Source organism: Panthera pardus, unplaced genomic scaffold (genome assembly GCF_024362965.1).
Source record: "Panthera pardus isolate Hobbes unplaced genomic scaffold, ASM2436296v1 HiC_scaffold_17, whole genome shotgun sequence".
Taxonomy (NCBI): Eukaryota; Metazoa; Chordata; class Mammalia; order Carnivora; family Felidae; genus Panthera; species Panthera pardus.
The window spans coordinates 49,138,054-49,164,636 of NW_026526732.1; the positions used below are offsets into that span (position 1 = coordinate 49,138,054).

Genomic DNA, 26,583 nt, shown 5'->3' on the forward strand with positions numbered 1-26,583 from the left:
GAGCCTGTGACCTGAGCCAAAGCCAACAATCAGACACTTAACCGACTGAGCCACCCAGGCTCCCGTCAACATTTGATTAATATACAGATATCCAATTGCTATGAATACTGTTACAAATACATGCTGAAATCATAAAATGAGATACCACCATAAACTAGTGATAGTGATAGAAGCAAAGTGTGGTACCAGCTGCTGTAACCTGTATAGCAATGACCTCACATCATATGCTCTGTGTTCTATCATCCTGTAAGTGACTACTTAATATTCTTGCCGCGCGGCTTTTAAGAAAAACTAACACAAAAAATAAAAGCAGTTATACCTGTGTTTGATATTCCTCTCATACGTGTTCTAGGGTAATTTGAGAGGAACTATTGCTAATGCTGAGAGGGTTTGTTTTGTTTTGTCCTGTAGAACACCCATTGATTTCTCACCGACCACTAGGAGGGTTTTACTTTGGTAAAAGAGAAACTGAGACATATTAAAAATTTTTAGAGTTTATCTGAGCATACGTTAGTTTAAATCGGGCAGATTTAAGCCAGAAGTGGTTAGGAGTGTTCTACTAATGGGAGCTAGGAGGATGAATTTTATAGAGAAGACACAGAAGCAAAGCAAAGAAAGTATTTGATTAAGTTGTTGTCTTATTTGGGAAAGACTACTTGGCTGTTTGTGACTGGTTTTCCTTAGGTTTTGATTCCTTAGCCCTGAGGTAGTTACAGGCTATGGTTTTGGTTTGCTTACGTAGGCTGCTAAGGCATAAGACCCACCTCAGGCTAATGGCCTCCTTGTTTGATTAGTTTAACAACTTTAAGATTTTGGAAAAAAAAGAAAAACATGTGAAAATCCTTGTTTTATTCAATTCATTGTTGATTAAACAACTAGTGAATTTTGAAACCTATGTGCCCAGTCCTGTGTGCAGGCTTGAAAGAATGACAAAACTCACCTGGGACCTAGTGTATTTTTGCTTTCTTATACTTGGCACATTCTGCTAAATATATTTATTTACATCCATATGACTCCCACTTTGGACTCTGAACTTGTTGAGGGGACTGTGATTCCTTGTACATAGTGGTGAACAACAGATGTTGACATGAACTGAACTGAATTCCATCTTGAAAAGAAGTACAATCTGGTTGGTTAAAAAAGATTTGTGTACATAAGACATTCAGAGAGATTCTTTTAATAAAATAAAAGGGTAGGATAACACGCATTTTTTTCTTTTATTGACTAAATGACCCTTCAGGGAAATTCATCCTGAATGGGGCCTACAGGGACTGAGAGTCATAGAGGAGAAAGAAAGCCAATTTCAGGTAGGCAAAACAGTAGTGCTAAAATTTTACAAAATTTATATTCTAGTTTACTTGGTTCTCTATACCTTTAATTCTACAGAACAATACTTTCATGGTCAGAAGGAAGATACTTATCCTTAACCAACTACTGGACTTTTCTGGCTGGTCTGTTTTTCAAAGTATACAAAGATAACAAGATGGCCCCCAGTAATTCCCATTTCCCAGTATTCTTATCCTTGTGTATTCCAGTCCCTCATGGAATAGAACTATATAAACAGCAACAAACAGTATAAACAATAGAACATTGGAAAAGTGGTGGCTTCTGAGGCTAGGTCACAAAAGATAGTATGCCTTCACCTTGCTCCCTTGGATCACTCACTCTGAGGAAAGCCAGCTGCCATATTGTATGGACACTCAAGCAGTCTTAGGGGGAGGTATGCATGGTGAGTAAATGAGGCTACCTGCCAACAACCAGGCATGTGAATGGGCCATTCTGGAAATGAACGTTGAGCTCATACAGCCTTCAGATAACTGCAGCCCTTATCAACATTTTGACTGCAACCTCTGAGAGATCCTGAGCCCAAATCAGATTTCTGACCATCACAAACTGTGGGAGATAATAGATATTTACTATTAGCTTAAGCTGTTAATTTTGAGGTAATTTATCATTTAGCAACAGATCATTAATATACCTACTGATACAGAACACCAAGATCCCTGAGGATCTTGTCTTAAAATACATATTCTATAAAATAAGGCAAATCTTTCTTGATCTTAATTAATCTCATGCCATTTCTTGCCAAGCAAGTATTTTCCCCTATTGATCTTCTTCCTTATTCTGTTTATGACTATATACCTGGAATCCCTTTCCACATTTCTTTTCTGGCACACTTTTTATCAGATTTCAAGACCCAGTTTAAAGAAGCCAGTCTATCACTTAGGATTGACTGTATGTGACTAAAGAACCCCAATTAACAATTACTTAAACAAGAGTCATTGTTGTACTTGTTGTCCTTTATGTAAAAGAATACTGGGAGTAGTCCATTCATTCTGTTATAATAAATATATTATAAAAAATCTTGTAGACACAGTTTCTTCTAGCTTACTGTTCTGAATGTGGGTGCCTTGATTAAAGTCTAAGATGTCAGTGAGAGCACCAGCCTTCACAACTTATTCCTGGTAGCGAAATGGAATTTGGAGGAAAAAAGAGGTGAAATATGTGCATTACTTGTTTTAAAATAAATTTTGTTAAAGTGCCACTCAATATTTCTCTTCTAAATCATTGGCCATGGACTAGTTACATGGTCACACTTCATCTACAAGGAAGGCTGAGAAATGACTCCTTTTCTGACTGGCCCTATGCCCCGCTAAAATTTGGGGATTCTATTGTTATTGAAGAGGTGGGTAGGTTCAATGGGGTATGAATGTGACCGTGCAGTAGACAACAGCAGCCTCGGTCATATCTTCCCTATGTCCCTTGTGGTTCTTTGCATCCTCCACTGGGTTCCCACAGCTTTTATTTTTTTATTTTATTTTTTTAACATTTATTTATTTTTGAGACAGAGCATGAATGGGGGAGGAGCAGAGAGAGAGGGAGACACAGAATCCGAAACAGGCTCCAGGCTCTGAGCTGTCAGCACAGAGCCCGACCTGGGGCTCGAACTCACGGACTGCGAGATCATGACCTGAGCCGAAGTCAGAGGCTCAACCAACTGAGCCACCCAGGCGCCCCTGCCACAGTTTTTAAATGCCTTATTGTGGAGACTCATTTGCCTTTAACAGCCAAAGGAAATAATAAGGTCTCAGTAAATGTGTGTTGAATGATTGTACAACTAAATAAATGGCTGTGTCAACCTAGGGTTCTGAATCTTACCTTCTCATTTCTTTGAACTTCTTAGCAGAAGCAGTCACCATTAGTCTTTCTTTCTTTTTTTTTTTTAAGTTTTTTTTTTGTTGTTGTTGTTTGTTTGTTTGTTTTTAAGTAATCTCTACACCCAGTATGGCGCTCAAACTCACAGCCCTGAGATCAAGAGCTGCATGTTCTTCTGACTGAGGGCGCAGGCACCCTCATTAGCATTTATTTGTATAAAAATTGCCCAGAACAGTCGAACAAAATGCCTGGTCTCAACTGGTCAATTATTAGTCTAAGATCTTGTTTATGGTGAATTTCCCAGGACATTGTTTTTGACAGGAGAGAACTCTTTAATCTTGCTGTAGGACAAAAAAATTACAGCAAAGTGTCCATTCTGTTAAATCATATTAGTTTGGTCATATTTGATCACGAAAATGTAATTCAGAATATGAACTTCATCTCAGAAAAGATGGTGCAAAACTACAAGATTCTCAGAAGCTGTTAGAGGCATGTCAAGCAGGTATAACTCTTTTTAAAAAAATTTTTTTTTAACGTTTATTTATTTTTGAGACAGAGAGAGACAGAGCATGAACGGGGGAGGGTCAGAGAGAGGGAGACACAGAATCTGAAACAGGCTCCAGGCTCTGAGCTGTCAGCACAGTGCCTGACGTGGGGCTTGAACTCACGGACCGCGAGATCATGACCTGAGCTGAAGTCAGCCGCTTAACCGACTGAGCCACCCAGGCGCCCCAAGCAGGTATAACTCTTTAGGTTAACAATGATGGTATATGGGAACCATTATAAAAATGTTCTTTCGCTTTGACCCAGTCATTCTAATCCTGGAAATTCATTCTAAAACAAATAATTCAATAAAAAACAACAACAAAAAAAATCCATGCACTAGGATGTTCCTTGATGTATTATTTCCAGTGCAGTAGCAATCAGTTGGAAGCAAATAACCTAAATATTCAATATTCGGGAACTGGTTTAGTTATGCATGGTGCTTTGATACAATAAAAGATTGAGATAATTATGAAATCATGGCAAAGGGACCTGACATTTTGCTAAGCAAGAGGGGAAAAGGGAGTATGAGAGGACATGCTCATGTTCATGCAAAATATGCGCATTGAGAAAAACCACGATAGAACCAAAAATGAGAATAGTTCGGTGGTGAAATTTTTAGGTGATTTTTCTTTTGAAAACGATTTCTTGATATTCTTCTGTTGTTTTGACATAAACATATGACAGAAAATTCTGTGCAAGTGATAGCTGAATCCTATAACAAGCTAGTGGGTGACATGCTACTTCTTTAAAGGCTGTGATGTGTTTCTGGTGGCGGGAACAAGGTTACACTAAGAAACTGACCAGTTCCCTGGACATTCTGCTTTTCAATCTATCCCGTGATCCCAGCTCTGTACTTCCATTTGATGAGGGACAGATGGGGGGTTATGAAATGAATCATCAGTTAACATTCACCCTCTCTTCCTTGGAGATAAATTGTATGTTGATCTTTAGAGCTCGGAGCTAGTTGCCCTAGATGTGGGTAGAATCAAAGGTTCAATATATTTTTTCTTGTACCTTCATTAGCATTGCTTAGCTTAAATATGCATATATATATATATATATATATATATATATGTATTTATATCTAGAGAGAATTTTTTTTCGCCAGAATTATTTTCTTCCCTTTACCCAAATTGAGGTTCATACTGGTGACCATTTCGCTAAAGAGTGACTAGGATAAACGATACATCTTGTTTGACATTGCTCTTTTTTTTTTTTTTAATTTAAAATGATTTATTTATGTAATTGAGAGAGACAGATACAGCGCAAAGTGACGGGGCGGGGGGGGGGGGGGTGCAGAGACAGAGGGAGAGAGAGTCCCAAGCAGGCTCTGCGTTGTCAGTGACCATGAGATCATGACCTAAGCCAAACCAAGAGTCAGGCGCTTAACGGACTGAGCCACCCAGACGCCTTGCTTGTTTGACATTATTCTAAAAGTTGATAAGATTATAGAATTATGCCAGAAATCGAGCAGTTGATCGCCTCAAGGCAGGTAGCTGACATCTCAAGATGCTCTCTTTTCTCCAGTATGACTCAACCGGTCACAAGAGTAGGGAATGTTGTTTATAGGAGACATGGTGGCATAGTATGACTTTTTAAAATAATCCTTTTATTCAGATATAATTCAGATACATGAAACTCATACCTTTTGAAGTATACAATTCAGTGGATTTTAGTCTATTTATAGAGTTGCACAACTATCATCACTATCTAATTTAAAATATTTCCATCATCCCCCAAAGAAATTCTATACCTATTAGCAGTCACGCCTCATTCTTCCCTGTCCCCATCCTTGACAACCACTTACTTTCTATCTCTCTAGAGTAGTTATGGGCTATGTGAGCACTGGCATAGACACTGGATTGATTCTATCTATAATATATATCAATCCATATATACATACATACATGCATGTACATCCGTATATGTACCTCTATATGTATGTATACAGAATTGAAAGAGAGATACTCTTTCAGATTACAAAAATATAGACACACGCAGGCATTCATGTACCTTCAGGTATTAAAGATAGCGTCAGATCCCACAGGTTAAGTGCTCAGTCCTACAAGACTAACCCTTCCCCCGCCCCCAGCCTCAAACAATAATCGAACATCCAGATTGTCATCTGGGCTTCTGACCAACTGGCTGTAGATCAGAGGTTCCAATGACCCCTTCCTTACATTCGATTAACTTGGGAGAGCAACTTGAAGAACTCTGAGAAACATTTTATTTACTCAATGACCAGTTTATTATAAAAGGACATAACTCAGGAAGAGGCAGCTAGAAGAGATACATGGAGCAGGGTATGCGGGGAGGGACTTGGAGCTTCCATGCCTTTTCTGGATACAGCACTCTCCAATCTCCAAGTCCTCATCGACCTATAAGTTCCCTGAACCCCATCCTTTTGGGGTTTTATTACATGGGCATGATTGACTAAATCATGGGCATTGGTGAATGAGCTCAGTCTACAAACCCCTCCCCTCCCTGAGGTCAGTGACTGGGGCAGAAAGTTCAAATCCCCTCTAATCCCAAGATTGGTCCTCTGGCAACCAGTCCCCATCCTTAAGTGATTTCCAAAAGTCACTTCGTTACCATAAACCCAGGTGTGGTCGAAGGGGGTTTGTTATGAATCTCAAGACACCTTTATCACTCTTATCACTTAGGAAATTCAAAGGGTTTTTTTTTTTTTTTTTAAGAGCCCTGTGCCAGAAAACCAAATATATATTTTTTACAAAAACAATATCACAGTCACGGAACCAGCCGACTCAGGTTTGAATTGTCGGCAAGTCACTTAACAGCTTTGCTCCTGTGTTTTCCCACTTTTAAAATGGGGAGGATAATAAAACCCACACCATAAGATTGATAAGGTTAGATGTAAAGAACAAAGAACAATGTCTGAGGCACAGTAGGGCGATTTGTTTATTTATTTATTTATTTATTTATTTATTTATTTATTTAACGTTTATTTATTTTTGAGACAGAGAGAGACAGAGCATGAATGGGGGGAGGGTCAGAGAGAGAGGGAGACACAGAATCGGAAGCAGGCTCCAGGCTCTGAGCTGTCGGCACAGAGCCTGACTCGGGGCTCAAACTCGTGCACCACGAGATCATGACCTGAGCTGAAGTCGGACGCTTAACCGACTGAGCCACCCAGGCGCCCCCACAGTAGGGGTGATTTAAATGTTAGCTCTTCTTACTGGGGAAACCACATTTCTCTCCTGACTCAATTATTTGACCAGGTTTGGAAAGTAACTATTGGCCCTGATGGTGGTTTACACGTCAGAGTAACTCAGCTTGGTCTCAGTGAGCCACGGTTTCTTTCTTCTCCACTCTCTCATGATCGCTATTGCCTCATGATTCCTGCTTTATTACCCTTTCTGTGGTTTACTCTGGGTTCTTCATCACTCCACCAAATCCCAGCTCTTACTTTCTATAACCGGTGACAAAATCTGACAGATTCGACAAGTCCTAATAGAACAGTGTCTACATAGAGTACAATGTCAACCCCGGTTCTGAATCAGCCTATGGCAACAGGGCTATACGTCACACAGCCTGGCTACACACACACACACACACACACACACACACACACACGAAGAAGTATGAGCTTGGCAGAAACTCTTGTGGCTTCCGAAAAGAGGGAGGTATAATTTTCAGGCAAATGGCATGGAATGTCTGATACAGTCTTATGACACAGGGAGATATTTGCTCTATTGAGAAAAGCAGAATACAAATTTTTATAGTGCAAAACAGTGGGAGAAAATAATAAGAAAATATACAACCTAAAAAAAAAAAAAAACCTTTTTGATTTAGGCAGTAGAATCAATATTTTTCCTTTCTAACCTTTAGTATAATCAAACTCTCTTTCATGCCCAGATACTACTTTTTACAATGTACTTTACAGTTTCTGAAGTCTAAATAAAAGTATTCTTTAAAATGTAGCCATTTCTGGGGCACCTTGGTGGCTCAGTCCGTTAAAGCGTCTGACTTTGGCTCAGGTCATGATCTCATGGTTTGTGAGTTCGAGCCGCACATCGGGCTCTGTGCTGGCAGCTCAGAGCCCGGAGCCTGAGTCAGATTCTGTGTCTCCCTCTCTCTCTGCCCCTCCCCTACTTGCAATCTGTCTTTCTCTCTCTCTCAAAAATAAACCTTTTAAAAAATGTAGCCATTTCTTCATCTATGGAGACATAAACTATGTACAAAGAAAGCAGGGAGTGGTAATAATCACTTAGATAATTCAAGTTGGGGTTTCTACCATTGAGGAAGAAAAAAATACTTGAGATCAGATTTATTGTGTTGTCCAGTCCTCTCCCTCTTTGCTAACACAATTATAGAGTCTTTGCCATATTTATTTTCATGAGCGTGGAGACCATGTAAAGTCCTTGGTTCACCCTGTTTGCTGTGACTCTTCAAAATAGAGTTTAAAAAAAATCTATCTACTTAGAGAAATCTATGACATATGGCTCTCTGGTTTATTTTCCAGCTGTTTTCTGTTAACCTTGACTCTGAGAATCTTTTCCCCAAATAATTTATCTATCAAGGCAGGATGCAGGTCAGTGGGGAGTTGTACTTTTGGATGTGAGGGTGTTCAGACAGAGTATGAAAAGAGAACAGGATTATTTCAGCAAATTATAGATGGGTGACTGTTTGTAATTTTCAATTCTTCCTCACCCATTCTTTCCCTTCTCCCTTTTCTCCTTTGCTTTTATCAAACTTTCACATCCTCTCTGTTCTGTCCCCATCTGAATGATTTGTATTTCTGGAATAATTCTGAACCTCTGTGAGCAGCACCCCTTTTAAAGTCACAGGATCACGGAAGCAATTAATTACAAACAGCAGGCTCTTACCTGATGTCTTCAGGATGACTTTTAATTATGCTAAATGCCCTACTTTTCCTAATGAGGATGTTCTGTAAACCTGAACATGGTTTTCCCACACTGCGCTTGCAGACAAACCCTGTGTCCAGCAGGGCTGCTGTTGCCTGCCAGGCCAAATCCTTTCTCTGCGACAAAGCCTGCCATTGTGTCCCCCATGCAGCCCCACTGATCTTTTCCAAAGGGCCTTTTAAAACATGTGCACATTTATTTCCATTCCCTGATGTGCTGGACGTAATAATAGCCAAAGAACCATGGTAACTTGCCTGGACTCAACGTTGTCTAGTGTTCTCTGAAAGCCATATCTGGCAGCTGGACTCCTGTGTGTGTGTGTGTGTGTGTGTGTGTGTGTGTGTGTGTGTGCGTGCGCGCGCGCGCGCGCGTCTAGTTGGGGGAGGGTAATCTCTGGTGCTTTTGTTGGAGGGTGAGGGGGGAATAAAGAGCTTGAAGAAGTGACAAGGTGTCAGTGTCCTCCTGACTCAGCTGTTCAAGGGCTTAATCCCAGCCCACAACTGGATGTCCTAGGGATTGAGGGAGACCGTTCCTCCTGGCTAGTTTCCAACTGTTTCCAAATGCACTTGAGAAAGTTCCATGTGATTTTTTTTTTTTTTTTTGTGTAGCACCTGCTCTAACAATCCCAAAGCAACTTTTTTCTTCTCCATTATACTGTACATCTGTTATTTTGCTGACATGGAAGCCAGCATAACAATGAGATTCATTACTTGCCCAATAAATTGATCCCGGCTACGCTGAAAGACCCCAGAGTACTCTTCCAGCATTTATCCAGTGGGAGGACAAATTTTGAAATCCCGTCTGTAAAGACTTTCTCCAGTGAGACATGTCATTCAGATAAGCTTGTTTCACTTCAAGGTTGTGATGAGATGAAATTAGAAAGCTGAAGGATGGGTAAGATGATGAGAGGTGGCTGGGAATCATTTTTTACTTTCTCATAAGCAAAAGCAATTCTGGGGAAGTACTTTTTAAAAAAAAAATCCTTACATTTTCTATCTGCAGAACAATTTTAACAAATGAAGGCCTTGATGGGATGACAGTTACTTTTTTCCCCACGTCGTCCTAATAACAAAAACAAAGAAACACTTTTTTCTCTAGAGCTACTTTTTTCCCTCCTTGGAATAAAAAAAAAAAAAAATCTACTTTATTGTATTGGGTAGGGTGGGGATGGGTAAGGAAGGAAGGCAATTTGAAAACATTCTTCCATGTTGAAGCACACATTTCGGTTCAGCCCTAGACACTGTGTGAGGCTAAACACATCTCTAAATATCTAAACACATCTCTAAATCACTAAACACATCTCCTGAGAGAAAGGAAACAAATAAACTGGTTAAAGGGGCTCTATGGCTGGAGAAGCTAAGCGCTCAAAAGAGATGCTGATCGTAGAGATGAAGAAAATTCTTACCCCCGTTGGGAATTTCAAATCGACAGGATCAACGTAAACACCAAAACACAGCCAGTTTATATGGTGTGGACTCTAACTTAGAAAGGATTTTTTGCTTTAAAAGTTTGCTGCAAAGTGGTTTAAAAAAAACTGATGAAGCTTTTCTTTTTCTCTAGAAATATTGTTATGCCTAAACACTGTACAACGAATATAACTGATGGCCTATTATGTTCAAAGAATTATGCTAGCCAATGCAGGGAATAAAGAGGAACAAAAGAGCCTTTCTGAGGTGTTTATAGACTAACTGCAAAAGATAGAGATAGAAAAACCTAGGTCCATGTCCTATACCTCTATTACAGGGCAAAATAAGGTAAGTCCCACAGTTAACATGTGTTTTAAACAGTATCTGGGGCTTCAGAATAGAGAAAATGTACTGTTTGATGGAGGGTCAGAGGAGATTTCATGGAGAATGGGGTACTTTACATGTTTCCTTGAAAAATGGATACAATTTTCCTGGAACCTGGTTAACTGGTTCTCTAAGTCCAGTTAACAAGATGAGTTAAGTCTGGAAAGTTCAAGCTGTGTTATATTTTATAACTAACCCACAGAGATCTAACATCTAAATGTGATTTTAACAGTACAATTAACATTTTTATAGATATATGTGTTAATTGTATTAATTAATTGTAATAATTAATTGTATTTATATATATATAAATTGTAACCTAAAACATCATCATAAATATTGTTTCTCTGTGAAATAATTTATCAGATCATCAATAGTGGTGGAGGGGAGGACAGGGGGAGAATGTTAATAAGAATGGTTTGTTCTCCGGACTTCTGGGGAAATTTCTCATTTACTTTGCTAATGGTGGTTATGAATGTCTGAAAGATTTGGGAGTTATTTACAAAGCTTTGCGGTATTTATTTCATGAGTTCTCTCAACAATTATCTATGGAACACCTAAGATGTAAGCCATGCCTAGGCACTGGAGATACAACAATGAACAAAGCAAAATCCTCACTGTCCTGGAGCTAAAGTTCTAATGGTAAGAGATGATAAATAAATGAATAAGTAGGTATATGACATGTCATATGCTGATAAGATTGATGGAAAAATTAATTACATGAGGGAAAAAAGGATAGTATTTTATATAGATGGTCAAAGAAGTTATGGCATTCAAACAGACACTAGAAGGAAGCGAAGAAATAAGCCATGCAAAGATTTTCAGAGAGAGCATACCAAGCAACAGGATCAGGAGGTGCAAAGGCCCTGAGGCAGGAGTGTGCTGGAGTGTGAGGAACAAGTTGGAGACTTGTAAAGTTTGATCAGAGTGAGCCAGGGGGAGAGGATTAGGGCACTGAGGTTTGAGAATTGGGCGATGGGAGTAGGATTAGTCTTTAAAGTCATTGTAAGAACTTTGGCTTTTACTTTTACTGCCATGGAGACATCGGGTGGTCTTAAACAAAGGAGCACCACGATCTGATTTCTGTTTATTGAGATGCTGATGATTTGGGCCAAGGTGGCAATGGCAGAGCCGGAGGAAGTGGGCAGAGTTTGGAATATTCTGAAGGAAGATCCAACAGCATAGAAGTGGAGAGTAGTAAGAGAAAAAGAGTGATGAATAATGGCGGTTTTTGGCTTAAGCACCAGGAAGGAAGGAGGGAAGGAAAGGAATAGTGGAGAAGATATAAATGAGAACTGAATCCCAATCTCCAAAGTGGTCTCCCAAATTTCTGAAAATGACGGTAGTCAGACCCCCACATGACACCATTCATGCAACTGTCTCAGGGCACACATCCACATGCTTGAGCCAAAGCAGAAAACGCCTTCCTACAGAGCTTAAGTCATAATGGAGGACGGCAAACCCATTTTAAATTTTCAGTTATTTCACACACTGTGCGGGTTAACAATCCATAAACTTTGATTTATATGAACTTCATTTTCTGGTAGCAGAAGAGAATGACATAATAAACAAGTAAATATATGACATGTCAGGGCTTACATGCCGCTGGAGATCTCTGCTCATCTAGTCCCCTATACTCTAGAATAAGAAAACATTCCTTTTTCACAACTTAATTAACATCAAGACTAGTGCTGTCTGATAGATACAAGATGCGACCTACGTGTATAAGCCGCATATCCATTAAGAAGGAAAAATAAATAAGTAAAGTCAACTTACTAGTCTATTTTATTGGGGCGCCTGGGTGTCTCAGTCAGTTAAGCGTCTGGCTCTTGGTTTCAGCTCAGGTCACGATCTCACGGTTCATGGGATCAAGCCCCGTGTTGGGCTCTGTGCTGACACCGAGGCACCTGTTTGGGATTCTCTCTTTCCCTTTCTCTCTGCCCCTCTCCCACTCTCTCTCAAGACAAAGAAATAAATAAACTTATGTAAAGAGTAATATATTTTATTACAGTGTGTATTTTATACTGCATTTAGGTCAGACAAGGGGTCAGTAGCCACATGTGATTAGTGGCTGCCATCTTGGACAGCATTTAGATTTAGACAGTTCACTAACTTGGAGTCAATTCTTCCACATTTAGAAACCACAAAAAACGATTCAACTCTTCTTAGATCTGGATAGGTTCTCCTTTCCAGGTCTTGTGTCTAAAAAAAAAATTTACACGTATAAAATTTAGATACCATATTGTGAGTCAAAGCTACGGTTCAGTTGGTGGTCACTGAAAAACGACCAAATGGAAACACATACTTTCCCTTTTCCAACTTGTCTACCTTAGGGGATATATCTTTCAAAAGTTAGTGCATGTGTGTATACGTTTGCATGCACATGTGTCTGTGTATGAATGCTCACTCACATGTTTGTCTACATATCTCTGTGTTCTTGTGCAAGATGGGTGGCCTCGTGGTTTAAGGGAAGACAGAACACCATGGAAGAATCAATAAAATTCCTGGCCCCAGGACATAGCAGAACGGGACTTCCTGATTGCCGTCCCAGTGTAGAGAGACCAGGATGATTATCTATGATAAATAAAAGCTAGGTGTCCATTCTTGAAGTATGTGGAGATGCATCCTTCTGAAAGAGAATGAATCTTGAAGCTCTGTAACTATCATCATTAGCTATAAAAAGTATTTGTGGCCAAGAATATATATGTATATACACATACATACATATACATATACATATATATATATATATATATATATATATTTTTTTTTTTTTTTGCAACATGGGACATTTAATGTAATGGAAACTTTAGCCTTAAAAACAAACAAAAGTATAATCATTACCTTGAGAGGAGAATGTTAAAATACAGGATCTAGAAGAGTGGACTGGGTGGGTGGTGAGGAAAAACCCGAATGTGGGAAAGTATTCAGAGAGGGAAGTGAAAGAGCAAAGCAAACATACCCTACTTGCTGTTGTGCCTGTTTTGCCCAAGGTCAGTTCTACCCCAGTGCCTCACCACATGCGGGGGAGTGTGTCTGTGGGGACCTAGACACTCACCCCTCACCCCAGACAGGGCAGGATAAGAGGGAGTGCTGGTGAGTCTATTCCTTACACCTTCCGCCAGCTAGAAAATCACAAAGTTATGGCCATCTTTGTTTTTATTTGTTAAAAAAGTTTTTTTTTTTAATGTTTCTTTATTTTTGAGAGAGAAGAGATGAACCGTGAGTGCAGAAGGAACAGAGAGAAAGAGGGAGACACAGAATCCGAAGCAGGCTCCAGTCTCCGAGCTGTCAGCCCAGAGCCCAACGCGGGGCCCGGACTCACAGACCATGAGATCATGGCCTGAGCCAAAGTCAGACACTTAACAGACTGAGCCACCCAGGTGCCCCTTTTTAGGTTCATTTATTAATTTTGAGAGAGAGAGCGCGCGAGCAGGGGAGAGGCAGAGAGAGAGGAAGAGAGAGAATCCTAAGCAGGCTCACGGTCCGCACAGAGCCTGACGAGGGGCTCGAACTCACAAACCGTGAGATCGTGACCTGAGCCAAAATCAAGAGTCAGCCGTCTCACCCACCCAGGCTCCCCTTATGGATATCTTTTTACAAAAAATGTAGTGAAACGTATCAGTCTTGCTATTTAGGTGACCACACTGCTCAGAGAAGGAGAGCACACATTAGGGGCCTGATTCTCCACCTTGCCCTCATTTATTTATGTTTGTTTCAAAGGGTTTTTAACTTCACAGATGATAAACAAATACATGTTCACTGTAAAGGGAGATTATATATGAACCCAGTTTACAGACAAGACCACCAAGGTTCAGGGAGGTTGACCAATTTGGTCTGTGGGTAGAGACTGGATTGGAAACTAAGCTTTACCTCCTTGTAAGAGCCTCCTGACTGTCTTAGATAAGCTCTGGGCATTTCGATGTGAAAGAAGCGTGTGGAATGAGAGCTACTTGTGTAGAGTGGGGACAATGAGAGGTATGGCCAAGGGTCTCGGGGGATGGGAATGACACATAATACCTGTCAGTCTTGTTGCTCTCGCCTTCTTTGTGTGTATGTTTTGGTAACAATCATAGTCTTGGGATCTAAAAAGATTAACAGACAGGACCTGCTTTTTCTTTTTTTCTTTTTCTTTTTTCTTTTAGAGAGAGAGGCAGAGGGAGAGGAGAGAGAATCCCTGGTGCGGGGCCCGATCCCACAAACCTGGGATCATGACCTGGGTCGAAACCAAGAGGCAGATGCTCAACCCTCTGAGCCACCCAGGCTCCCCCCAGAAAGGACCTTCTAGAACTCTAAAGTAGTGTATGTAAGAATGCTGATAATAATGTATAGTGTTGGACAACTGTATGAGTGAAGAGTAAAAAAGTGGAGGCTTTGAACGGGTACCGGGCAGCATGTAAGTGACATCTCAGGGGAGGGAAAGAACACTCCAAAGACTGAGCGGGAAGTTGGGAGCCCCTGGAAGTACACATCCCAGATTGTCTGTGCCGCCCTGGTCCTGGCCATTTATGTTTCGGCTTATTCAGCAGGTTGTCACCGAGTGCTCCTCCAGTCAGATACTGGGTTGGTGCAGGCAGTACCACCATGGACCCTGCGATCCCTGTCCTGGAATTAGGCAGCCAGCCATCAGGACAGCAAGGGCTTTTGGGCCACCGAGAGGCTAGTCTGGGAAGCAGGGACTGGCCCTAGTGAGGCAGGTACGGTGAAGTATATACATCGCTGGCCATGCCACCGAAGTGAGTACGTGCGAATCATTCACACCAGGAAAATCCAGGACGCTTTTAAGAAGAAGCAGGTGATCCCTTTTACAACAAAACAATACAGTCCCAAAAATGTAAACAGAGCTTCTAAGAGAGTACAATGGGGGGAGTAGTTATTTATCTTTGCTTCACTAAAAAAATTTCAACACAGATTTTCTTTGAATCTGGAACTGTCACAATCCTCTTGAGCATATGTTCAGAGATGACCAGCCACGTGATTGAGAACCAGATGGAAAGAGCCCGTGATACCGTGTTAGGATTCACTGTTAAAGATCATCAGCCAACGGGCGCCTGGGTGGCTCAGTCAGTTGGGCGTCAGACTTCGGGTCAGGTCATGATCTCACCGACTGGTCCGTGAGTTCGAGCCCTGCATCAGGCTCTGTGCTGACAGCTCAGAGCCTGGAGCGGGCTTCAGATTCTGTGTCTTCCTCTCTCTCTGCCCCTCCCCCACTCCCTCCCTCCCTCTCTCTCTCTCTCTCAAAAATAAATAAACATAAATTAAAAAAAATTAAAAGATTATCAGCCAAGAAGATAAAGGATTTCTGGGAAGACACTTTAGCCAGTGGGGTCAAAGCAATGCAACATGCAAAAATAAAACTTCTATCAGGTTTCAGTCATTTGAAAACAAGTTATTTTCAAATTGGGCACCTGCAGATATGAGGATATGTTTATGTCAAGCTAGAAGAATTTTGAAAACAAAATTGTAATGCATATAGTCAAAGTTTTCTCTACTTTCAAATATACAATCCTTCTATAGAATTCGTCTATATGTATTTAATAACCTCTCGCATATTGCAACAATATATTTGACTATTGGAATTTAAATCCGTTTCTCTGATTTGAAGCTACTCTCTCTTGTTTTCTGCCCTGTGTTATTCCTTCATTTTTGAAGAAATACAGTGTGTCAGATCTCAAAACTCTGCCAACGAATTGGGACAGTCCAAATGGTCAAGTAGAAAAAGACTCAAAAATGAAAGTAAGAAAAACTCTGGTCTCCTCTCAACTTTATCACTACTTAGCTCTTTGAAAAATGACTTATGCTTCTTTTTAATTAAAATAGAGCATGTGATTTTATAATTTCTAATGATCTGAAACAGTTTCAAGATCCTACCGTGTTAATTGACTGTTTCAGATGCTGTTTTTAGGTGACAGTGGGTGGGTCAATATTTATATCCGAGCATAGAGTTCTCTCCTTCCCAAAAGGTTCCGGAGGAAATCCAAATTGCAATGGACAAATAGTACCGGAGGTGGAGTTTTAGTTTCCTTTTCTTTTCTTTCTTGGCATTCTGCTTGATTTCCTAACTTCATTCTGGTTTCTTTGAAGCTATGCTTACTGTTCTTGCTGCCACGGGGAACACTTATCAGGAACCCCTTCATTATTCCACTGAAAAAAAGTTTATTGCACACCTGGATGCCTTCTACAACTATTCTGATGAGACTCTGGCACACGTTATTCCCACATTTTCCAAGGCTCTCCAAGGCTCCAAGCCCTGGTATGTGCTGTTCCCTTTCCTGGTTGTTCTCTACAACCCTTTCCACCCTTTAAAACCGCTCTCGAATATCACTTCCTCTGCAAAGCCTGCCAGAGAACTTCCATTTTTGCATTCATCACATTGCACTGTAATTGTTTGTTTACACATCTGTTTCCTCAACTAGACTCAGAGCTCCCTGAGGTCGGAAATCTTCTCTTGTTCAACTTTGCAGCTTCCTGTTGGCTGCAGGGAAGTCCAGGGCCAGAAAGGTGACCCACCCTAAGCAAGTATGTGACCCTTCAGCAAAGAAGCTTTCCTGCCTTCACGTTGGCCCCCTCTTCTCCATCCCTTCGTCTCACTTATCTTATCTGCTTCTAATTCCTGTTATCTGACAGCATTATTTACTTTGTAATTCATCTGAAAAACATTTTTTCAAACAAGGTAGACAGTTTTATAAGAAAAGAACTTATGGATTCCTAGGGCTTGCCTTAGCACTGTCCTTGCAAGACAGAAGATACTAAATAAATGTATATTAAAGAAGGGATGTATTCCTAGCAATATTTGATTGTGACTATGGACCAGGCACTGTCCTAGCAGGTTATATGTCTTTAGTCATTTAATTTTCCCACTCCAGGGCCAGATACTGTTATTATTCCCAGAGTATATATAAAAAAATGGAGGCTCAGAAAGTTTAAGCAACTAACACAGATTACACAGTTTGCAAGAAGCAAAGTCAGCATTCAGACAATGGTGATATGACAGGAAAAAGCTAGTTTATTTCTCAACTTGAATTATCCTCAGGATTTCATAAATAAAAGTTATGCATGGTAATTTAATACCTAAGGTCCACGGATCAGGTACAGTTTTGGTTTCGTACACAGGTTGATGTGTGGTGTTTTTTTCCTCTATTTTGCAAATCTACATTTTATGGGAGTTTGTTTGGGAAAAAGTCCTCCAGGGCTGCTATGCTTTACGCATCTCTGGAAATATGGACAACAGGAGGCACCGAACTGAGTAGCCAGGGGTCTGTCTCCTATGAAATGTGTGCCGAAAGCAGCATCTCAAACCTCCAGATGATGCAGAAGAGTGTGGAATTAGCAGTAGATATCCTAATCCTCACTTTAACATGGGCTCCATGATTTCTTAACTGACTGACTGAAGCGTTTCAAGGATCCTGAGTTCTGGCTCTTTGGGTAGAGCAGGGCCTATTGTGGAGAAAAGGCGAGAAGAAAGTTTCCTTCCCCTTTCTTGCCCCCTGGGTCAGCTCCCTTAAGGAGTTGTTGCTTTTCACAGTCTCATTCGTCTTTCTTCCACTTCTAAATCTCCACTCCTGTTTCAAGTCATTATCACTAGAGTGGCTCTGTGCCTCAGTTTCCTCCTCTGTAAAATGAGGATAACTGTGGTAACCACCTCACAAGGGAAGAATAGGAGGCGCAGGGTACAACGGGAGCTGTGCAGGGGCTGGAAGAGAACCTAAGGAAGACAGGATGAGTTGGAGACAGTAGGTGCAAAAGCTCAAAAGCTTTTTGAGTAAAGGAGGTGATGGGTGGGAGAGGGCTGGGTTCTTTCAAGTAGGGTTCCTGACCTAAACAAGAACAAGGCTGGGCTGCTTCCAAAGCCCTATACTTACTGAAGCCGAAAATAAAGAATGTGGATCCTGTTCTGATGCAACCGAAGGATGCCCAAGGGGCTGCTGGGGTAGGCTAGGGGAAAGAAATGTTGTCCATAATCCCCGTTCTTGGGTAACTACCATTGTCCTCTTACTGCACAGACGTTCTGAAGGTGTCCTAGTACAATGACATTATTATACTCTGCACCTTTGAATCATTCATTGGATGTTTTCCTATGATGATCATAGACTTCCACCTGTGCATTTGTATATCTACTAGTGTATTCAGGAGAGGGATGGTTGGCCACACACCCCCAGATTCAAAAGCAGAATGACCCTGAGTCACCCTTAGGAGAGGCAATGTTGGCTAATTTGTTGCTATCTTGATGAGAGTTTCTCTGCAGTAAAATTGCAGCCTAGACCTAGGAGGGACCTCGAGGGTCGTATAATCCCTCTTTGGGCTTCTCAACCATTACAGACAGATAAGGAAATTAAAGCCCAGGTAGTGATTTGAGGACTGAGTAATGGAGAAGTTTCCATCTCCAGCTTTGTTTGCCATTAGTTGACCAGTTGACTGTAGATGAATCTTTTTTAAAATACTAACTAGAATGGCTTTTTCTAAGTGCAATGAATTTTAAAAACTGTTAATCTCCTATCCCTGCTTTGTAAACACTGAAGGGCATGGATACATGCTTTGCAGATGGCTTTGTTGTTTCTTCAGTGAAAAGAATTTTCTAAATGACCTTCTTCAGGCCAAGCAGGCTGAGTTTAAAGACAAAGCCAACTAATATCATTCATCTAATTGGCATCCACTCATCTACTCAGAAGGGAGGATTGTCACTGCAAGTCAAAGATAGATGGTGACGGCCTCGGGCATGACACGGTAGACTGTGGTTGCGTTTGAGATGGATGGAAAAGCCCACTGGGCCAGAATTACCTTGGATATGTACAACCCCCAGAGATTCACCCTTCTTAGTTAATGAGCTAACCGTTTGTTTGTTTGTTTGTTTGTTTAAGTTTATTTATTCATTTTGAGAGAGCAAGAGAGTACGTGCAAGCAGGGAAGGGGCAGAGAGAAAGAGGGAGAGACAGAGAATCCGAAGCAGCCTGCACACCACCAGCACAGAGCCCAATGAGGGGCTCGAACCCACAAACCGTGAGATCGTGACTTGAGCTGAAGTCAGACGCTTACCGGACACAGCCGCCCAGGCGCCCCGTGAGCTAAACTTTTTCTAATAGAACCATCTCTAGGAATGTTGACCTGCTGTAGCTCTATCAACCCCTCACACCTCAGTGTGACTTTGTTGAAGGTAGACGACGAGAACCAACCTGACTGAGGAAATGGCAGCAGGAATGGGGAGATGATGCCACTGCTTTGTCCTCCCCAGAGGCATCCAAGGGAAGGATCTTATTATTTCATGGAAGGGAAAGCACGATTACGGGGAAACAGGATATTGGAGAACAATAACAGCAAAATTGGGTTATTTTGCTATTTCCTCAAGAAATAGGATTACTGAGCTAGACAGAAAGAAACACCATGCAAATATATATTTATTTTTAGTGTCTCCTTTTCCTCTTTCTTATTCTTCTTCTTGGGATATCCAAATCAGTATTTTCTAAGGAAAACCCCTGGATCCCAAGTGACCAAAAGCTCTGCTTGGGCTGAAAACACAAAGAAAATTAGTAATGAGCTGTATCTACTAAGAACAAAGATATTTGTTGGGGCTCCTTTCCCACAAAAAAGGTTGGGAAAATTTCCCTACTGTGAATAAAGATGTTTAAAAACAGCTTTATGGAGATATAATTCCATACGATACTCCCATTTAAAGTGTATTTGAGTTTTGGTATGCTCTATCATTAATTTTTAAAAATTATGGTAAGTTATATATGACATACTGTTTGCCATTTTAACCATTTTTAAATGTCCATTGAGCAGAGAGTTTTAATATTTTTTTTTACAGAGAAATTCTGTGACTTCACACTTGCTCAAAATATGAATCTGAAAATAAAATTAATCTCTGGAATATAAAAAAGTCAGTTGAAAAGACTCAATGACATGGACCCTTCTGTAAGTGAGCAGCAAAGCATTAACTGGTCTTAAAAGACTTCCATCAGCAGCCAGGTGCCTTGTGGTTCCCAGGAGTTCTAGATCCCAGACTCCCTCAGCACCATCTTCCCGGAAACACTGCTTCAGGGTCATTACCACAAAGAGAGAAGTGTTCAAAAGGTGAGAGTTTCTCATAGTTTCACAATAACTCTGTCTTATTAGAGTGTTGAGGAAAGTCTCTGGATGATTCTGAGTGGCTCTGGCTAAGAGCTGCTCTATCATGTGGTTCTATTACTCAAATTGTTGATTGCCATTGACAACCATTATCCGAGGCTTCCTTGTTTCAAGAATTCACAGTAGCATAGTTTTTACGCTTTGCCCAAGTTTTTGGTTGAAAATAATAATAGGTAACAATTCCTGAGCACTTCCCAGATGCTGTCTTAAGTGCTTAACATGCATCATCTCCTCTAATTCCTACAACAAATCCGAGAGGAAAATGCCTTCATTATCTCCTTTACACAGCACAGGAAATTGAAGTTTGGAAATATCCAGTAACTTGCTGGCCCAGTGTTATGTCATATGGTTGGTAAGTGGCACAGCCAGGACTTTGACCCAGGCCCCAGTCTTCCTGGTAGGTCAAGACACTGAGCTGGAAAGACGGATTCCGAGCGAGATCTTTGCATCGCTGCTCCCAAGTACTAGCTGTGGAAAAATCTGTAACTTTTGTTACAGACAGGTGTATTGGGCAAAGTCTGAGCCAAGCTGGCCCTGAGGTGTTATTGTTCCTGCCCTCCAGTGGCTTTCAATCCGGGAAGAAAGAGTGGTTCTTTAACACAAGGGAGGCTCCAACAAGTTCTAGACTACAGCTACCAATCAGGTCAGTTGGGAGAAAGTTTTACAGTTTAAATTTCTTACCAACTGGATGAATTTTTGTCCCAGATATAATGATATGCAATTAAAAACAGACCAAGGTAAAAAGACACATGCTATGTCTTTTTTTTTTTTTTTTAAAGTTTAGTTTGTAATTTCTGATATTTCACACTGTAGTAGCTGCTGAGGTAGGACGCCTTCAGGGCTCCTTAGTAGCTTTGAGGAAACCACGCTTGCTCCACACCCCAGTGCAAACCCACCTCCTCCCTCCCTCTCCCCCCACTATTGTAATGAGTCTGTTTACTCGGGACACTTGAAGCCCAGTTTACAGGGCTGCTAACTGAAGCCCAGTTCACTTAAGGGCTGTGCGCCTCTCTAGGAGAGATGCCAATTATTGCTTTGCAAATTGTATCAACTTCTTGGCCAAATGGCAGTCAGCTGTCCATGTGGACACAAGATGAATCCTGCAACTCAAGAAAGGTAGAGGTATTTGCAAGAGCAAACTTTCAAGGAACAGAACAAACCTGCAAGTGTGCCTTTGTTGCCTTCATCTTTCACAGCAGCAAACGACCTGATACTCAAGAAAGGTATAAATCCTCTTTCGTTCCCCAAACCTATAGACTATTTTCTAAATTGCTTCCTCACCCTTTTAGGCATTGTTTGCCTCTATCTTTCAAAAGCGCTGAAGCGTAAATGTTATTCTATTTTTCCTTAAAAAAATTTTTTTTTAAATGTTTTATTTATTTTTAAGACAGAGAGGGACAGCGTGAGTGGGGATGGGGCAGAGAAAGAGGAAGACACAGAATCTGAAGCAGGCTCCAGGCTCTGAGCTGCGAGCACAGAGCCCGACACGGGGCTTGAACTCACGAACTGTGAGATCATGACCTGAGCCGAAGCTGGACGCTCAACCGACTGAGCCACCCAGGCGTCCCTCATAAATGCTATTCTAAACTGTGTTACTTGTAAAAGTAGTTTTAAAATTATTTTTTGCTGCTGGGGAGCCTGGGTGGCTCAGTCGGTGAAGCATCCGGCTTAGGCTCAGGTCATGACCTCGCCATCTGTGAGTTGGAGCTCCGAATCGGGCAGTACTGACAGCTCAGAGCCTGGAGCCTGCTTCAGATTCTGTCTCCCTCTCTCTCTGCCCCTCCCCTGCTCACGCTCTGTCTCTCTTTCTCTCTCTCTCTCAAAAATAAATAAACATTAAAAATAAGTAAAAAAATTATTTTTGCTGCCAAAAGTAAAGTAAAAAGTGAGTTTGGTGGGGGTGAGGGGATACATTATTTAATCATGTATTTCGAAACCAGGGATGGAAAAGAAATAATCACTACAGGATAGATATTAAGTATTTACCTAAGATGTTTAGGCTAGCAGAACAACAACATTCTTGTTTTTCAAAGTGTGGGCCTTTGACCACCTGCTTCAAAATCTCTTTAGAAAATAAGCAAACTCCACCTAAGACCACCTGAAGTCAAATCCCTGGGAATAGATTGCAGTTATCTGAATTTTAAAAATCCGGTTTCCATCATTCTTTAGTAGATTGTAGATCTTTCTGTTCTTTATTGATTGTAAATAACGTGCTGGAACATTCGCAGTCATGGGCAGCCGGGCAGCTGAGATTTTCCCCAGTGACTGTCTTTGCTGGCCCAGTGGGGTTTCCTAACCCTTTGTGTTCTATGCACCCCACTGGGAGTCTGGTAAAGCTATGGATCCTCTTTTAGAATAATGTTTTGAACTGAATAAATAAAACACATAGGATTACTGAGAAAAATTATATTGAAATGCAGTCACAAGGAAAAAATGTAATACATGCCTTTCAAAATGAATATACAAAATAATAATGCTTAGTAGTATCTGTAATAACTAACAAAGTTTCAAAGCAGTGATGAGCATAAATGAAATTCTGATGTCTTTAACAACGGATGTAACTATGCTTCTATTAATGATATCTCTTTCTATTACTGGTATTGCTAACGATTGGTTTATTTCCATGTAAAATAGAAGAAAATGACCTGAGCCGAAGTCGGACGCTTACCTGACTGAACCACCCAGGTGCCCCTGTGTACCTCCTGAATTCAAACCCCAGCTAAGGACTTCTTTTCTTTTTTAATTTTTATTTATTTCTGAGAGAGACAGAGGCAGAATGTGAGCAGGGGAGGGGCAGAGAGAGAGAGGCAGTCACAGAATCCGAAGCAGGCTCCAGACTCTGAGCTGTCAGCACAGAGCCCGACGTGGGGCTCGAACCCATGAACCGTGAGATCAGGACCTGAGCCGAAGTTGGATGCTCAACCGACTGAGCCACCCAGGGGCCCCTAAAGATTTCTTTTCTAGAAAGAGATAGATGGTAAGCACACGAAAACTTTTCTTGCTTCCCAGACACACAAAGGTGCTGTTCTTATTTGCCTTGGAATTGTGTTGGGTGCTTGACTTCTTAGAGACCTCTTACCTGCCCACCTTACAGACAGGTGTCGGATGGGAAATTTGGACACCCAGTGGGCAGTTTTTCCTTTTGGGCCATTCATTCCCAAGATCCCCGGAATAAGCTAATTCCTCTATAGCTTCCCACGCTGAGTTGCTAAGGGTGGAAGAAGATTGCTTACATTACGGGGGTAGAAGCTTAGTCCTCGGCCCTACAGTTGGGGCGTCTGAAACAGGCGTGTGAAAATAAACCATACACGCATTTATTTTTAAAGCCTCCCCCATAGCCGCAGCATATCGGGATTCGTACCAAAGGGCCTTAACTATTGGTGCGTCACTCCATGATGGTGAATGAAGGGCTCAGAGCCCAGAGGGTCCATCTTGTAGATGAGACCTGTGGCTGCCACACTTGGCCCCCATCAGGGTGCAGAGTTGCTGAGGGAATGTGGGTCCTTCAGTACGACCTCCGCTATTCCATTGGAAGTGACCATCAGCGCCTCCTGCTGGTGGGGTTGTTCACCCGGGCAGGTGAAGGCACAATGAATTGGGCACCAGGAAACAGGTTCCAGGCAGTGATGCTGACAGACTGTGTGACAGCTCTTTTTTCTATCCTGCCTCCAGTTCTTCAGCTAGAATCCAGAGGGTTCTATTAGGCCCTCTTTTATGCAGTGGTCATATTAGTTGGCTAAGGCTGCTGCAATAACGTGCCACAGACTGAGCACCGGAAGCAATGGAGATTTATTTTCTCACAGTTTTGGGAGCTGGAAGTCTGAAATCAAGGTGACAGCAGGGCTGGCTCCCTCTGAGGGCTGTGAGGGAAGGGTGCATTCCAGGCCTCTGTCTTCTCCCTGTGTGTCTTCATGTCCTCTGCCCTCTACGCACGTCTCTGTGCTCAAACTTTCCCTCTTTATAAGGACAGAAGTCACACTGCATTAGGCCTCACCCCAGGGACCTCACTTAGCTCCATTACCTCTGTAAAGGCCTTATCTCCATATAAGGTCACATTCCAAAGTTCTGGGGATTAGGACTTCAACATAGGAATTTTGGGGTGGAGTGAGGGCACATCATTCAGCCCCGTAACTGCCATCTTTCAGATCTCCTTTCTATTAGACGATCTTAGATATTAGATAAGTGTTCAGCTCCCCTGTAGGTGTAAGGATCAATTCTGAGACTCTCCCACAGGGAAGAGCCAGGGCACTGGTTCCTGAGGCACCCTGGGGACAGCTGCTCTCTCTGTCCTTGGCAGCTGTCTGCAGTGGCCAGAGGAGACTTGTCGGGAAATTTACTCCTCACTTCATAGGGAAGAGGCTAGGAAAAGGTGACTTTCTCCTTTGGGAAATCACAGACGAGCAGCCGGGAGCACAACAGCCATCATTGCCAAAGGCAAACCGAGAAAATCTTCCCTGTGACAAATCCAAGAACAGCTCGATTTAGACTTTGTGCTGGGGGAGAGGCAGATGACTGATGAGTAAGTTTCCCAGCCCAGGGGAGGGTCAGAATCCCACCTGACCCACACCCCTGCGGCCCCACCTTAAATACACAGAGCTAAGCAACTCTTTTTTTTTTTTTCAGGAGAGCACCATCATGGAGCCCACGCCAGCTTTCCACATGCTTACCCTGGATTTTAGCAGTAAATTGTTGGGTGTTCACATAGTGTGTTATTTACTGTATGGCACTTTATCTGTGTTTATAAACCATAGACTTGGTTTTCCTGCCAACTTCAGTGTGGGATAATTGAAATTAAAAAGAAAGAAACCGAGTGCCAAAGTCTGCAAGTCTCATCTGTAAAACAAAAAGGGGAAAAGCAGCTGAACTGAATTTCTAAGTAAAATATGTTGTATCTAATGTAAAACAATTCTAAAATCGTTTTCGAAAAGAATCCTAATGAGGAAGTGTCTTTTCATTACCAAGAAATTGTGCACAATTCGTAGCATATAACCATAAAATTTTATGGTGATTTTGATTTCATTAACGTTTCCTTGTTTATTTACCACATTAGATATATACCACAATCTATGAAATCTGAACAATTGAAAGTTATCTAAAATTATATTATGCTACAATGAGATATATTATGCTACAAATTATGCTACAATGAGATATGTAGCAATGAGATATGCTACAAAAGATATGCTTTTATCTCTTTTTGAGCTATGAGTTTTCAACTTCTAAACTGTTGCATTGAAGGCTATCTAAAACCCTGTGTCAAGCATATGTTTCCCCCCCCCCCCACACAGATAAAATCCTGTGACTTCTCCATGATAGGCTTCTGTAACTCACTTCTTTTTCGAAATTAAGTCAGTGATTTTGTTCTCATTCAGCCTCTGCACAGTCTGAAATTCAGCTTGAGCTATTTCATTTCTTACTTTTTACACTTGTGTTGACTTTGGGGAATGTTTTTCATATACTCTTTATGCTTTGCTTTTATATCACTCACAGAAAAGGTAGCTGTAACTTACATGTTCAGTGATCTCTTTTTCACAGCGTTCTAATATTAATCTCTTAGACATTCTGCAAATCTGCTATGCTTTAAATTAGCCACTCTAGTTCTTGTCTGACCTAGATACCTAGATTGTAAACTCTTCCGGGTAAGGATCTTGTCTCTTGGTGGTTTGTAATGTGTTCTAGACACTTCTTACCAGATGCTGAGTAATCATAATATGCAAACTGGTGTAATTAGATCATGAGTCTGTGAATGACAGTGTAACTTGTAGATAACATTCTACAGCTAGGTTAGGGTGTGGTCTAGTAGCACAGATAGCCAGAGGTGGGTAAAATGATTAAGCAAAGGGAAAGTTGGAAATAAAGTCATTAAAAGGGTAAGGGAAACCAAACCTCTTGTAGTATGGTTATTAATGCCAAAGAGAAGTCGAGGTGGACTGTCAAACCTTGGAGGAGACTTGTACTTTAAGAGGCGTGCCAAATAGGCTGAATAAGAAAGTATGAAAGCTCACTTTCTGCTCACTTTGAGCCTGTTGGAAACCGGAAACAAACAAACAAACAAACTATTCCTCAGGTACAAAAAGCCAATG

General features: G+C 41.3%; 3 long non-coding RNA genes across 3 annotated transcripts in view; all 3 read left to right on the top strand.

Moving 5' to 3' along the window:
- The window catches only part of LOC128777655 (uncharacterized), a 118,773-nt gene extending 104,712 nt beyond the window's left edge, over positions 1 to 14,061 (top strand). Inside the window, exon 4 of the long non-coding RNA XR_008422913.1 lies at positions 13,585 to 14,061. This is a non-coding gene — a long non-coding RNA (uncharacterized LOC128777655). The remainder of the gene's footprint in view (positions 1 to 13,584) is intronic.
- Positions 14,062 to 14,536: 475 nt separating this feature from the next.
- Positions 14,537 to 21,064, top strand: LOC109263570 (uncharacterized). Its single transcript, XR_002078288.2, has 4 exons — positions 14,537 to 14,684; positions 16,463 to 16,631; positions 20,181 to 20,446; positions 20,789 to 21,064. It is a non-coding gene; the product is annotated as an uncharacterized LOC109263570 (long non-coding RNA).
- Positions 21,065 to 23,512: 2,448 nt separating this feature from the next.
- On the top strand, positions 23,513 to 25,311 carry LOC109263569 (uncharacterized). The gene is made up of 3 exons (XR_002078286.2): positions 23,513 to 24,331; positions 24,798 to 25,019; positions 25,124 to 25,311. It is a non-coding gene; the product is annotated as an uncharacterized LOC109263569 (long non-coding RNA).
- Positions 25,312 to 26,583: the final 1,272 nt, after the last annotated feature.